Genomic DNA, 12233 nt, shown 5'->3' with positions numbered 1-12233 from the left:
GACCTCAGGAGATGGAAGTGAAAATAAAGAGACCACTGGGAAGGAAAGACTGGTGAGTGATGATGGCAGCTTGACATGGGTTGTAGTAGTGCAGGCAGTGAAGAGGGGCCAAGGTCAAGACACATGATAAAGGTCAGTTCCAAGTACTTGCTGAAGGTTGGATTAATGGGAGTTACTGAGGATGCCTTTTGTGTTTAAAGCCTGAGCATTTGAGTGACTCGGATTTTTAGTTACTGACATGTAGAAAACTGAGAGAAGAGAAAATTTGGAGTGGGACAGAAGACTAAAGAGTTCTCTCTTGAAAATGTTAGGCTTGGGAAATCTACCAGATATGAAAGTGGAAACGTTGAGAAGGCCGTTGTATGTATGAGTCTAGAGCATTGGTGAGAGGTCAGGGCTAAGATGTGGGAATGATATGGGAATCATGTGAAATTAACATCATGGAATTTGATGACAAGACTTATGAGTGATTCACCATAGAAAAGCGGGGAGGAAAGGAGATGACTTTAAATGCTGGGACACTCCAATATTTAGATGTTTGAAGCAGGAGACTACAGCAAAGGAAACTAAAATGCAGTGGTTCATCACATGGGAAGAAAACAGGAGTGTTTTCTTGGAAACCAACTGCAGAACATATTTGAAAAGGGAGGGAACAAGCAGTTGTGTTAGTTGCTGAAAGGTCAAGTAAAATGAGACTGAAAGTTGGACATGGTGTTTGGCAAGATGGAGCTTCTTGGTGACATCTGCTGGTTTCAGTGTAGCGACGAGATCAGAGCTGCCTTGGAGTGGGCTGGGGAGAGATTGTGAGGAATCGCAGCCAAGCATAGACACTTCTTTCATGAAGTTTTGACGTAGAGAGAGGCGGAGAAATAAGGTAATAGCTGGAAGAGTTCATGGGGTCCGTGTACTTTTCTAAATGGAAGAAACAACAAGATATTTGTGTGCTGATGAAAATGATTCAGTGTAGATAATAATTCCAGGAAAGATAATGAAGGGAAACAAAATATAGATTAAAAAAAAAACCACCAGAATTAACAAGGTTAGCTCAGCTATGGTGGACACTAGCCAAAAGGAAATGATACATAAAACTTTCACTGTCTGAAACTAAGAAAATACTTTTTCCTGCCCCTCGAAACATATAAATCATGGATCTTGTGTTTTCTTAATGACTATGTTTGTACATGTATATAAAAGAACAAAACATTTAGACATTTGTGATCAAGAGATTCTATCCCTGGTCTAAACATTTACTCACATTGTCCATAGCTTATTTTCTCAGTATTTATCCATAAAGCCAAAGATTTTTTCTAAGTGGTGGGATCACTGTAAAGAACATTCCATCAAACAAACTAGTGAAAGAAAGGCATTTCAACTGGCATTTCAGTGTTACCCCAACTTCTTCACAAAACAACCGTGTCACTAGCTAGCTCAGCAGTTTAAACAGTTGTGAAAGTTTACTAAAATTCTCTCCTTGTTGCTTTTTTCAGAGACACGCTAGAAAGAATTCATGTGTATCAGTTCAGTTCAGTCGCTCAGTCATGTCCGACTCTTTGAGACCCCATAAATTGCAGCATACCAGGCCTCTCTGTCCATCACCAACTCCCGGAGTTCACTCAGACTCATGCTGATCGAGTCAGTGATGCCATCCAGCCATCTCATCCTCTGTCGTCCCCTTCTCCTCCTGCCCCCAATCCCTCCCAGCATCAGAGTCTTTTCCAATGAGTCAACTCTTCGCATGAGGTGGCCAAAGTACTGGAGTTTCAGCTTTAGCATCAGTCCTTCCAAAGAAATCCCAGGGCTGATCTCCTTCAGAATGGACTGGTTGGATCTCCTTGCAGTCCAAGGGACTCTCAAGAGTCTTCTCCAACACCACAGTTCAAAAGCATCAATTCTTCGGCGCTCATGTCCTCTTTATCTTCCTCTTACTTTTGCAGTCTTTTATGTTTGTGCATAGAATAGCAGATGTGTCTTCTGAGGTTTTTGAGTTCTTGCATCAGCATGTTTCCTACATTTTCCGGGCTCTGTTGTCAAGTTAGGAAAGGAGCAATGTAAGCAATGGAGCTATTTCTTATTCTATAAATAAAGACAATTAATAAGTTTAATTCTGTGCAAATATGAAGAAGAAAAAGTATACGAAACAAAATGACTTTTCTCAGCAGTGAATAGAGCATATATGATTAGACCCTCTTTTCAAATATCCATCAGTAAACATCAGCTATCTAGACACAGTTTTTTAACAGAATAGTTTTGCTGAATGTTTGTATTTCTTGCAATTTTCCCCTTATAATTTATCTTATTCTCTATGTGTTTGGTGTAATTAATGTAGGTCTTGTACATTTTTAAACACTCTTTTGTACTGTGCAGTTCAGTTCAGTTCAGTCACTCAGTCGTGTCCGACTCTTTGCGACCCCATGAATCGCAGCACACCTGGCCTCCCTGTCCATCACCAACTCCCGGAGTTCACTCAGACTCGTGTCCATCGAGTCCGTGATGCCATCCAGCCATCTCATCCTCTGTTGTCCCCTTCTCCTCCTGCCCCCAATCCCTCCCAGCATCAGAGTCTTTTCCAATGAGTCAACTCTTCACATGAGGTGGCCAAAGTACTGGAGTTTCAGCTTTAGCATCAGTCCTTCCAAAGAAATCCTAGGGCTGATCTCCTTCAGAATGGACTGGTTGGATTATAATTTATCTTGTTCTCTATGTGTTTGGTGTAATTACTGTAGGTCTTGCACATTTTTAAACGCTCTTTTGTACGGTGCAGTACTAAGTTTCAAACCTTTCAATCCATCGTCTAATTTGAACTTGTCTGTGGCACATGCATGGCAACTTTTGCTTTACAAACTAGGAAACTGAGGCTGGGGTGGAAGAAGTGACAGCCAGCAAGCAGGCTGAGTGTGGAACTCGAGTGTTCTGCTGTCAGCCTTATGGGCTTTCCATCCTGCCGTACCATTCCCTAGTCCCCTTTGCTTCCTCTGTAAGCTGAACACAATTTCTGAATGTCAGACTTGATGTTTCCCTTTGCAACTGCTGGGTTAACTTTGAAGGATGATCTTAAAATGTTATTTCTTTGTAAACTTTAAGGAATTAAAAATTGAATTTCCTTTAATTTCACTATCAGTATCCCTTTCAATAATTTGTTTAAAAATATATATGGGTGATGGATGCACACTGGATTTATTGTGGTGGTCATCTTGCAGTATATACAAATATAAAATCATTATGTTTTGCACGTGCAACAAATATAATGTTATGTGTTGATTCTTTCCCTCCCTCCCTCCCTCCCTCCCTCCCTCTCTCTCTCTCTCTCTCTCTCTCTGTGTATGAATGATGTTTAGTATGGACCAGGTATTCTTTGAGCTTCTGGATACAGCATGGAGAAAAAGACAGAATCCTGGCTCTCATGGACTCTCCAGTCCAATTGCAGAGCTTTTTCCAGTGTACAGTGAGTTATCAAGTTCTTCTGGGATGAGTTGAAGAGAGATTTTTGCCAGCGTCTTATTTTGGAAAGCTGTTTGTATTATATTCTCGAGGTTGTTGAACTGACTTTGTCGGTGGTTCAGGTAAAGCACTTTCATCAACTCTCTAATAGTATACAGTTGGAACATGGCATTGCTGGTCATCTTCATAGTTGACTAGGTTGCTTCTTATGAAAGGCATGGAGAGTGTTGTGCTCCGTGCACGGGTTGGAAAAGAATTTCCAGACATGAGACAGAATAAGAGGGAAATAAAGTTTATTAGAGTGGGAGACGCTGTTAGAACAGCAGGCACAGCAGGGGAGAACCGACATTGGACAGGGGTCCTTAGTCTGCTTTTATAGCCAGAGCGCCAGGAGTGGGGCTGGGGTCTTGTGGGTCATTTACTGATTGGATGAGGCATGTATACTGGGTGGGGAGAAGAGTAAGGCAAATACCTTCTCCCTCTGGAGTTGGAGGGGAGACAGGTTATATTGGTCAGGAGGACCTGAAATTCATTAACAGTTACAACTTTGGGGATGGGAGGGAAGGTCGATAAGGGTCTGGTTTTTCTGTTCCTGAATTCAAAGACCCTCCTTGGTTTCATCTGCTCTTTCTTCCTTGGGTCACGACAGATAGTATTGCTCTTGAAAAGCTTGAGGACCTGGATGTTGAAGGGCTTTAAAGAAGCCATGTGAAAACCATTTCTATTTAAAGATTGAGCTAAAGCAAAATATGATGCTTACAAAATATTATCTAACAATATGTAATATTTATTGTCAGGTTCGTGATGAAGGCTTCAAAAGAACCATTTCATCAGATTCTTAGAAGAAACCTCGATCTTTATTATCGCCTTTAAAATTACAAAACTGAACCTTAGAGACATTAGTTTATCTGTGAAGTGAATGTGAGTCTAGGAGATCTAATTCCTTAGCTTTCACTTTAACCGCTACGTTATATGGACCTACGTTGGAAGTATTATAGGTTTGGTTCCAGAGGATTGCAATAAAGTGAATATTGTAAATAGAGAGTCACGTGAATTTTTTGGTTTCCCGGTGCCTTAAAACTTATGTTTACACTCTATTGTAGTCTGTTGAGTATGCAATAGCATTATGTATAAAAATGTGCATAGTTTAACAAACGTAACTACTAAAATATGCTAACCATCATCTATGCCTTCAGCCAGTCATAGTAGCAACATTGAAGATCACTGATCACAGATGACCATAACAAATATAATAATCATGTGAAAATCTGAAATATTGTGAGGATTGCCAGAGTGCAACACAGAGACACAAAGTGAGCAAATACTTTTTGAAAAATAGTGCTGATAAACTTGCTTGATGGAGGGCTGCCATAAACCTTCAAACTGTAAAATATGCAGTATCTGTGAAAAAACACAGATTCTGTGTAGTCAGGCAAAGTGCAATAAAATCTGGTCTGCCTGTACTCCTAGGGAAAGACACCTGAACCTATGTATGGTCAGATTGATGAAGGTTAGTGATGCATGGTAGGTTTGGTTTCCCTAAGAAAGTTGGAGAGTTAAGAAATCCAAGCTACATCAGTGTATGGCAGAATTCTGCCTCCTTGTGTTTTTACAATTGTGTTAATAATATCCCTCCAGGCAGTTCAGGAAATATTCTAAAAGATGGTTGCCATCCACTGGAAAGCTCCAAAGACTAAAAACAGCTCCACCTTTCGAAATTCCAGTCTCTTTATTTCAAAAAGATTTTTGATGGGTACAACTCTCTTTGGAAGTTTTTATAATTACCTGTGGATGTGGCCCTTGCTTTCATTTTGTGATGGACTAGTTCAGTTCAGTGCAGTTGCTCACTCGTGTCTGACTCTTTGCGACCCCATGAATCACAGCACACCAGGCCTTCCTGTCCATCACCAACTCCCAGAGTTCACCCAGACTCATGTCCATTGAGTCGGTGATGCCATCCAACCATCTCATCCTCTGTCATCCCCTTCTCCTCCTGCCCCCAATCCCTCCCAGCATTAGAGTCTTTTCCAATGAGTCAACTCTTCACATGAGGTGGCCAAAGTACTGGAGTTTCAGCTTTAGTATCATTCCTTCCAAAGAAATCCCAGGACTGATCTCCTTCAGAATGGACTGGTTGGATCTCCTTGCAGTCCAAGGGACTCTCAGGAGTCTTCTCCAACACCACAGTTCAAAAGCATCAATTCTCTGGTGCTCAGCTTTCTTCACAGTCCAACTCTCACATCCATACATGACCACTGGAAAACCATAGCCTTGATTAGAGGGCCCTTTGTTGGCAAAGTAATGTCTCGGCTTTTGAATATGCTATCTAGGTTGGTCATAATTTTCTTCCAAGGAGTAAGCGTCTTTTAATTTCATGGCTGCAGTCACCTTCTACAGTGATTCTGGAGCCCCCAAAAATAAAGTCTGACACTGTTTTTACTGTTTCCCCATCTATTTCCCATGAAGTGATGGGACCGGATAACATGATCTTCGTTTTCTGAATGTTGAGCTTTAAGCCAACTTTTCACTCTCCTCTTTCACTTTCATCAAGAGGCTTTTTAGCTCCTCTTCACTTTCTGCCATAAGGGTGGTATCATCTGCATATCTAAGGTTATTGATATTTCTCCCAGCAATCTTGATTCCAGCTTGTGCTTCTTCCAGCCCAGCATTTCTCATGATGTACTCTGCATAGAAGTTAAATCAGCAGGGTGACAATATACAGCCTTGACATACTACTTTTCCTATTTGGAACCAGTCTGTTGTTCCATGTCCAGTTCTAACTGTTGCTTCCTGACCTGCATATAGATTTCTCCAGAGGCAGGTCACGTGGTCTGGTATTCCCATCTCTTTCAGAATTTTCCACAGTTTATTGTGATCCACACAGTCAAAGGCTTTGGCATAGTCAATAATACAGAAATAGATGTTTTTCTGGAACTCTCTTGCTTTTTCCGTGATCCAGTGGATGTTGGCAATTTGATCTGTGGTTCCTAATAGTCAAATCTGACCTCTAGTACTTTGTTGTTTTTTCTCCCCAACTTGGTAGGAGAGGGTCAAGTTCTGAATTTGCCTTTCCAGGCTTTCACTGTGGAAACTGATATAAAATCTTACAAAAATTCTTGTAAGCTTTCTTTACATCCCTTCATATAATCCATTGATGAATACAGTGAACTATCATGTTTTTTAAGGGAAAGAATGGGGAAGTTTGAGTTGTATAAGGCACTTTGTTTACATAATCTCATTCATGTTTTTGGCTTTTACTATCTTCTGAACAAAGATTAACTGGCTTTCAATGATACAGTATCTAAAACCTATAAAGGGATACTTTCTCATAGAAGGTCAGCCATGTTTAAAAATGCTTCATAAATCATGGAGAGAAAAGCTTGCTGTGTTTGGAGGTCTTGAGCAAAATTTAGTGTGGTTTCTGTTTGTCGAGAACTTGTTCAAGATAAAGGTAAAGTGAAAGTCATTCAGTCGTGTCCAACACTTTGTACGGACTATACAGTCCATAGAATTCTCCAGGCCAGAATACTGGAGTGGGTAGCCTTTCCCTTCTCCAGGGGATCTTCCTGACCCAGGAATCAAACCTAGGACTCCTGCATTGCAGGTGGATTCTTTATCAACTGAGCCACAAAGGAAGCCCTATTCAAGGTAAACTGGTGAAAATAAGTACAAATTTGAAAGATTTAAATGAAATGATTAACCAACTTTTTTATGTTTCTCTATTTAAACCCAATAAAGAGGGAATATATATAGATACCTATATATAGGGATGACATCACCAGATGGTCAACACCGAAATCAGATTGATTATATTCTATGCAGCCAAAGATGGAGAAGCTCTATACAGTCAACAAAAACAAGACCAGGAGCTGACTGTGGCTCAGATCATGAACTCCTTATTACCAAATTCAGACTTAAATTGAAGAAAGTAGGGGAAACCACTAGACCATTCAGGTATGACCTAAATCAAATCCCTTATGATTATACAGTGGAAGTGAGAAATAGATTTAAGGGCCTAGATCTGATAGATAGAGTGCTTGAGGAACTATGGACGGGGGTTCGTGACATTGTACAGGAGACAGGGATCAAGACCATCCCCATGGAAATGAAATGCAAAAAAGCAAAATGGCTGTCTGGGGAGGGCTTACAAAGAGCTGTGAAGAGAAGAGAGGCAAAAAGCAAAGGAGAAAAGGAAAGATATAGGCATCTAAATGCAGAGTTCCAAAGAATAGCAAGAAGAGATAAGAAAGCCTTCTTCAGCGATCAATGCAAAGGAATAGAGGAAAACAACAGATTGGGAAAGACTAGAGATCTCTTCAAGAAAATGAGAGATACCAAAGGAACATTTCTTGCAAAGATGGGCTCGATAAAGGACAGGAATGGTCTGGACCTAACAGAAGCAAAAGATATTAAGAAGAGGTGGCAAGAATACACAGAAGAACTGTGCAAAAAAGATCTTCATGACCCAGATAGTCATGATGATGTGATCACTAATCTAGAGCCAGACATCTTGGAATGTGAAGTCAAGTGGGCCTTAGAAAGCATCACTATGAACAAAGCTAGTGGAGGTGATGGAATTCCAGATGAGCTGTTTCAAATCCTGAAAGATGATGCTGTGAAAGTGCTGCACTCAATATGCCAGCAAATTTGGAAAACTCAGCAGTGGCCACAGGACTGGAAAAGGTCAGTTTTCATTCCAATCCCAAAGAAAAGCAATGCCAAAGAATGTTCAAACTACCACACAATTGCACTCATCTCACATGCTAGTAAAGTAATGCTCAAAATTCTCCAAGCCAGGCCTCAGCAATATGTGAACTGTGAACTCCCTGACGTTCAAGCTGGTTTTAGAAAAAGCAGAGGAACCAGAGATCAAATTGCCCACATCCGCTGGATCATGGAAAAAGCAAGAGAGTTCCAGAGAAACATTTATTTCTGCTTGATTGACTATGCCAAAGCCTTTGACTGTGTGGATCACAATAACCTGTGGAAAATTCTGAAAGAGATGGGAATACCAGACCACCTGACCCACCTGTTGAGAAACCTATTTTCAGGTCAGGAAGCAACAGTTAGAACTGGACATGGAACAACAGACTGGTTCCAAATAGGAAAAGGAGTATGTCAAGGCTGTATATTGTCACCCTGCATATTTAACCTATATGCAGAGTACATCATGAGAAACGCTGGACTGGAAGAAACACAAGCTGGAATCAAGATTGCTGGGAGAAATATCAATAACCTTAGATATGCAGATGATACCACCCTTATGGCAGAAAGTGAAGAGGAGCTAAAAAGCCCCTTGATGAAAGTGAAAGAAGAGAGCGAAAAAGTTGACCTAAAGCTCAACATTCAGAAAACCAAGATCATGTTCTCCGGTCCCATCACTTCATGGGAAATAGATGGGGAAACAGTGTCAGACTTTATTTTTTTGAGCTCTGAAATCACTGCAGATGGTGACTGCAGCCATGAAATTAAAAGACGCTTACTCCTTGGAAGAAAAGTTATGACCAACCTAGACAGTATATTCAAAAGCAGAGACATTACTTTGCTGACTAAGGTCCATCTAGTCAAGGCTATGGGTTTTCCAGTGGTCATGTATGGATGTGAGAGTTGGACTGTGAAGAAAGCTGAGCGCCAAAGAATTGATGCTTTTGAACTGTGGTGTTGGAGAAGACTCTTGAGAGTCCCTTGGACTGCAAGGAGATCCAGCCAGTCTATTCTGAAGGAGATCAGCCCTGGGATTTCTTTGGAAGGAATGATACTAAAGCTGAAACTCCAGTACTTTGGCCACCTCATGTGAAGAGTTGACTCATTGGAAAAGACTCTGATGCTGGGAGAGATTGCGGGCAGGAGGAGAAGGGGACGACAGAGGATGAGATGGTTGGATGGCATCACTGACTCGATGGACGTGAGTCTGAGTGAACTCCAGGAGATGGTGATGGACAGGGAGGCCTGGCGTGCTGCGATTCATGGTGTCGCAAAGAGTCGGACATGACTGAGCGACTGAACTATGCTCGTAAAATATGTACAACATTTGATTATGTTCTTGGCCTGTGAAAAGTCTTAACATTTTCTTCCCAAAATAGAAGACTCTGACCAAAATCGAGATATTAGATTTCAGTGGTCCAACAAAATAATAAAAACCCACTTAAAATTTAGAAAAAATTTTTTCTAAATGGCTCTTGAATCAAGAGGAAATAAAACACTGAGGTTGTAAATGCTTCCCCAATTAATGCAAATGAGCCCTTGTCATTGAGAAATCTCCATGAATGTGAATAGAGCTGCATTCAGAGCAAAATTCATGACTTTAAACTTTTCTAATTATTTTAGTACAAATGAATCAAGCACTTCACTTAGGAAACTAGAAAAAGAATAGCAAACCACAAGTGAAAGCAAGAGAGCAAAAAATGAACAAATATAAGGCAGAAATTACTATATTTAAAAAAGCCTACTGCTAAAACCTAGTAAACCACTGGACTTAGTCATAAAACCAAAAAAAGATTTTTTTAACAAGATGTTTAATGGATAGGCTTCCAGATAAAATGTATATACAACACATATAATAACCTAATACAAAAATTATTGTTCATTGTTCATCTGAAATTCAAGTTTAACTGTGTGTTCCATATTGTTATTTGCTGATTCTGACAGTGATTTCAGTGGAAGAGAATAATTATTTAAGTTTGAGAATCTAGATGAATTAGATCACTTTGTAAGAAAATTAAACAAATTGCTTCAAGAGAAAATGACAGAAACAAAAATCGAAGAATTACGTACTGAAGAAATGAGAGTTTTAAATATCTGTCATCAAAAGGCACGAGAAATTCTGCTTTCATCCTTTCAGGAAGAACAGTAACCAGTTTTAACCTTCTTCTATAAGGCTGTACAAAAGATATGGAATGGCTGTTTTTAGTTATTGGATATCAGGGAGTGCACACCATGGTCTGTGAGAGAAGGGAAGAGATGAAGTAAGCCCTGGGATCTTCTTGGCTTAATGCTAGGAGGCAATTTTCAGATGTAGGCACTGGGAGGAGAAACCCATTCAAAGTCTTGCTGAGTTGTGGAGATGGAAATTGGAGTTTGGGGAGACAGAAGCAACCAGAAATTGTAATGCAGAATTCCAGATGTGAAGCCCTACAGAGAAACAAAAGCTCCAAAACTGTATGGGGTTCCTTTAAGGCTTTGCTGAGCATGCCTGACATGAAACTCCACTAAGAGGGGCAAAGGCTGATGGATTCCCACAGGGATGGTAGAATGGGGAAATTCTGAGTTCAACAGCAAGGGTGCACCCAAATTACAATTAGTCTTACTTATGATTAGAGGTGCAGAAATCTTAAACAGTACATTTAGAGTGATGCACAGAAATCTCTCATGCTCAAATGAGATTTATTCTAGGAGTGCAAGGATGCTTTAAATTATTTTTAGCCAGTAGAGTGAAATCCAGTGGGATTTATTCAAGGAATACAAGGATAGTCCAGCCTTAGCAAATCAGCCTATCAATTCAGCACCTATTCTTGGTAGGAACTCAAAGGCAGATAGGAAAAGCTGACAAATTCCTGACTATGGAAGACAGTATTAGACATATAAATAAGAATAAATTAAATAATAAATATATTTTCATTAAATTCGGGGAGAAGGTAGATTCTATAGTCATTTGATTCACATTTTTTGAAGATTCTAGTAAGGCAGTACTATGATAAATAACATCTATTTATAGAAAAAGCAATTATCGTTATATATAGAAAACGTGACCTTATGCATAGAAAGTCAAACAGATCTAAATGAAATTGTATTCAAATGCATAATAGAATTCACAGAAGTGTTTGAAAGCAAAGGAAATATATAAGATAGTTCAGTTAAATCAGCAGCAAGTTAATATTAAGTTTTTAAAAATTTAGTGGAAATACATTTATTAACGGCTTCCCTGATGGCTCAGATGGTAAAGAATTTGCCTGCAATACAGGAGACCCAGGTTCGATCCCTGGACTGGGAAGAAGGAAATGGCAACACATTCCAGTATTCTTGCCTGGAGATTTCCATGGACAGAGGAACCTGGACAGAGCTACAGTCCATGAGGTCACAAAGAGTCAGACATGACTGAGCAACTAACACACACAAATATAGTCAAGATATCATCTTTCTCAAGCTCATTTATCAGTCTTCTGAAAATCCCACTATAACCTTAATATGGTTTTGGTAGGAAGTTAGTAGAAGGAGACTCACTAATTTTTAAAAAATGATGATCTGAAAGGCCGTATGCACGTGCAGTTTTACTCAGTAATATTTTGAAAATGACTTTATTAAGAAGAGATTTAACTTTATAGGTGTTTGCAATTTTATAATAATGTAATTGAAACATTGCATTGGCCCATGTTGAACAAATAAATCAATGAAAGAGTTAAAGGGATCTCTTAAGACAGGAAAAAAAGATTGCATTTGAAATATATGGATGAGCAGTGTATTTTATAATAAACGGCATTAGGACAATCGGATTCCTCTTTGAAAATAAAAAGTTAAATATCTACCTGCATCAAATATAAAATAAGCTCTATTAAAGATCTGAACATAAAAAAATGGAACAATTAAAGCACCGTTACTGAATCCAAGCTCACTCTACTCACTGCACGATAGGCCAATGAATCTAAGAGATGAGGTGTCGAGGCAAGGAAGAGACTTTAATGGGGGAGCTGGCAGACTGAGAAGATGGCAGGCTAGAGCCTCAAAATAACCATCTTACTGGGGGTCTGAATGCCATGTTCTTTTATAGATCAGACAGAAAGGAGCAATGAGGAACTAAA

This window comes from Ovis aries, chromosome 5 (assembly GCF_016772045.2).
Source record: "Ovis aries strain OAR_USU_Benz2616 breed Rambouillet chromosome 5, ARS-UI_Ramb_v3.0, whole genome shotgun sequence".
In the NCBI taxonomy this organism is placed as follows: domain Eukaryota; kingdom Metazoa; phylum Chordata; class Mammalia; order Artiodactyla; family Bovidae; genus Ovis; species Ovis aries.
Note: the sequence above shows the minus strand (reverse complement) of the source record.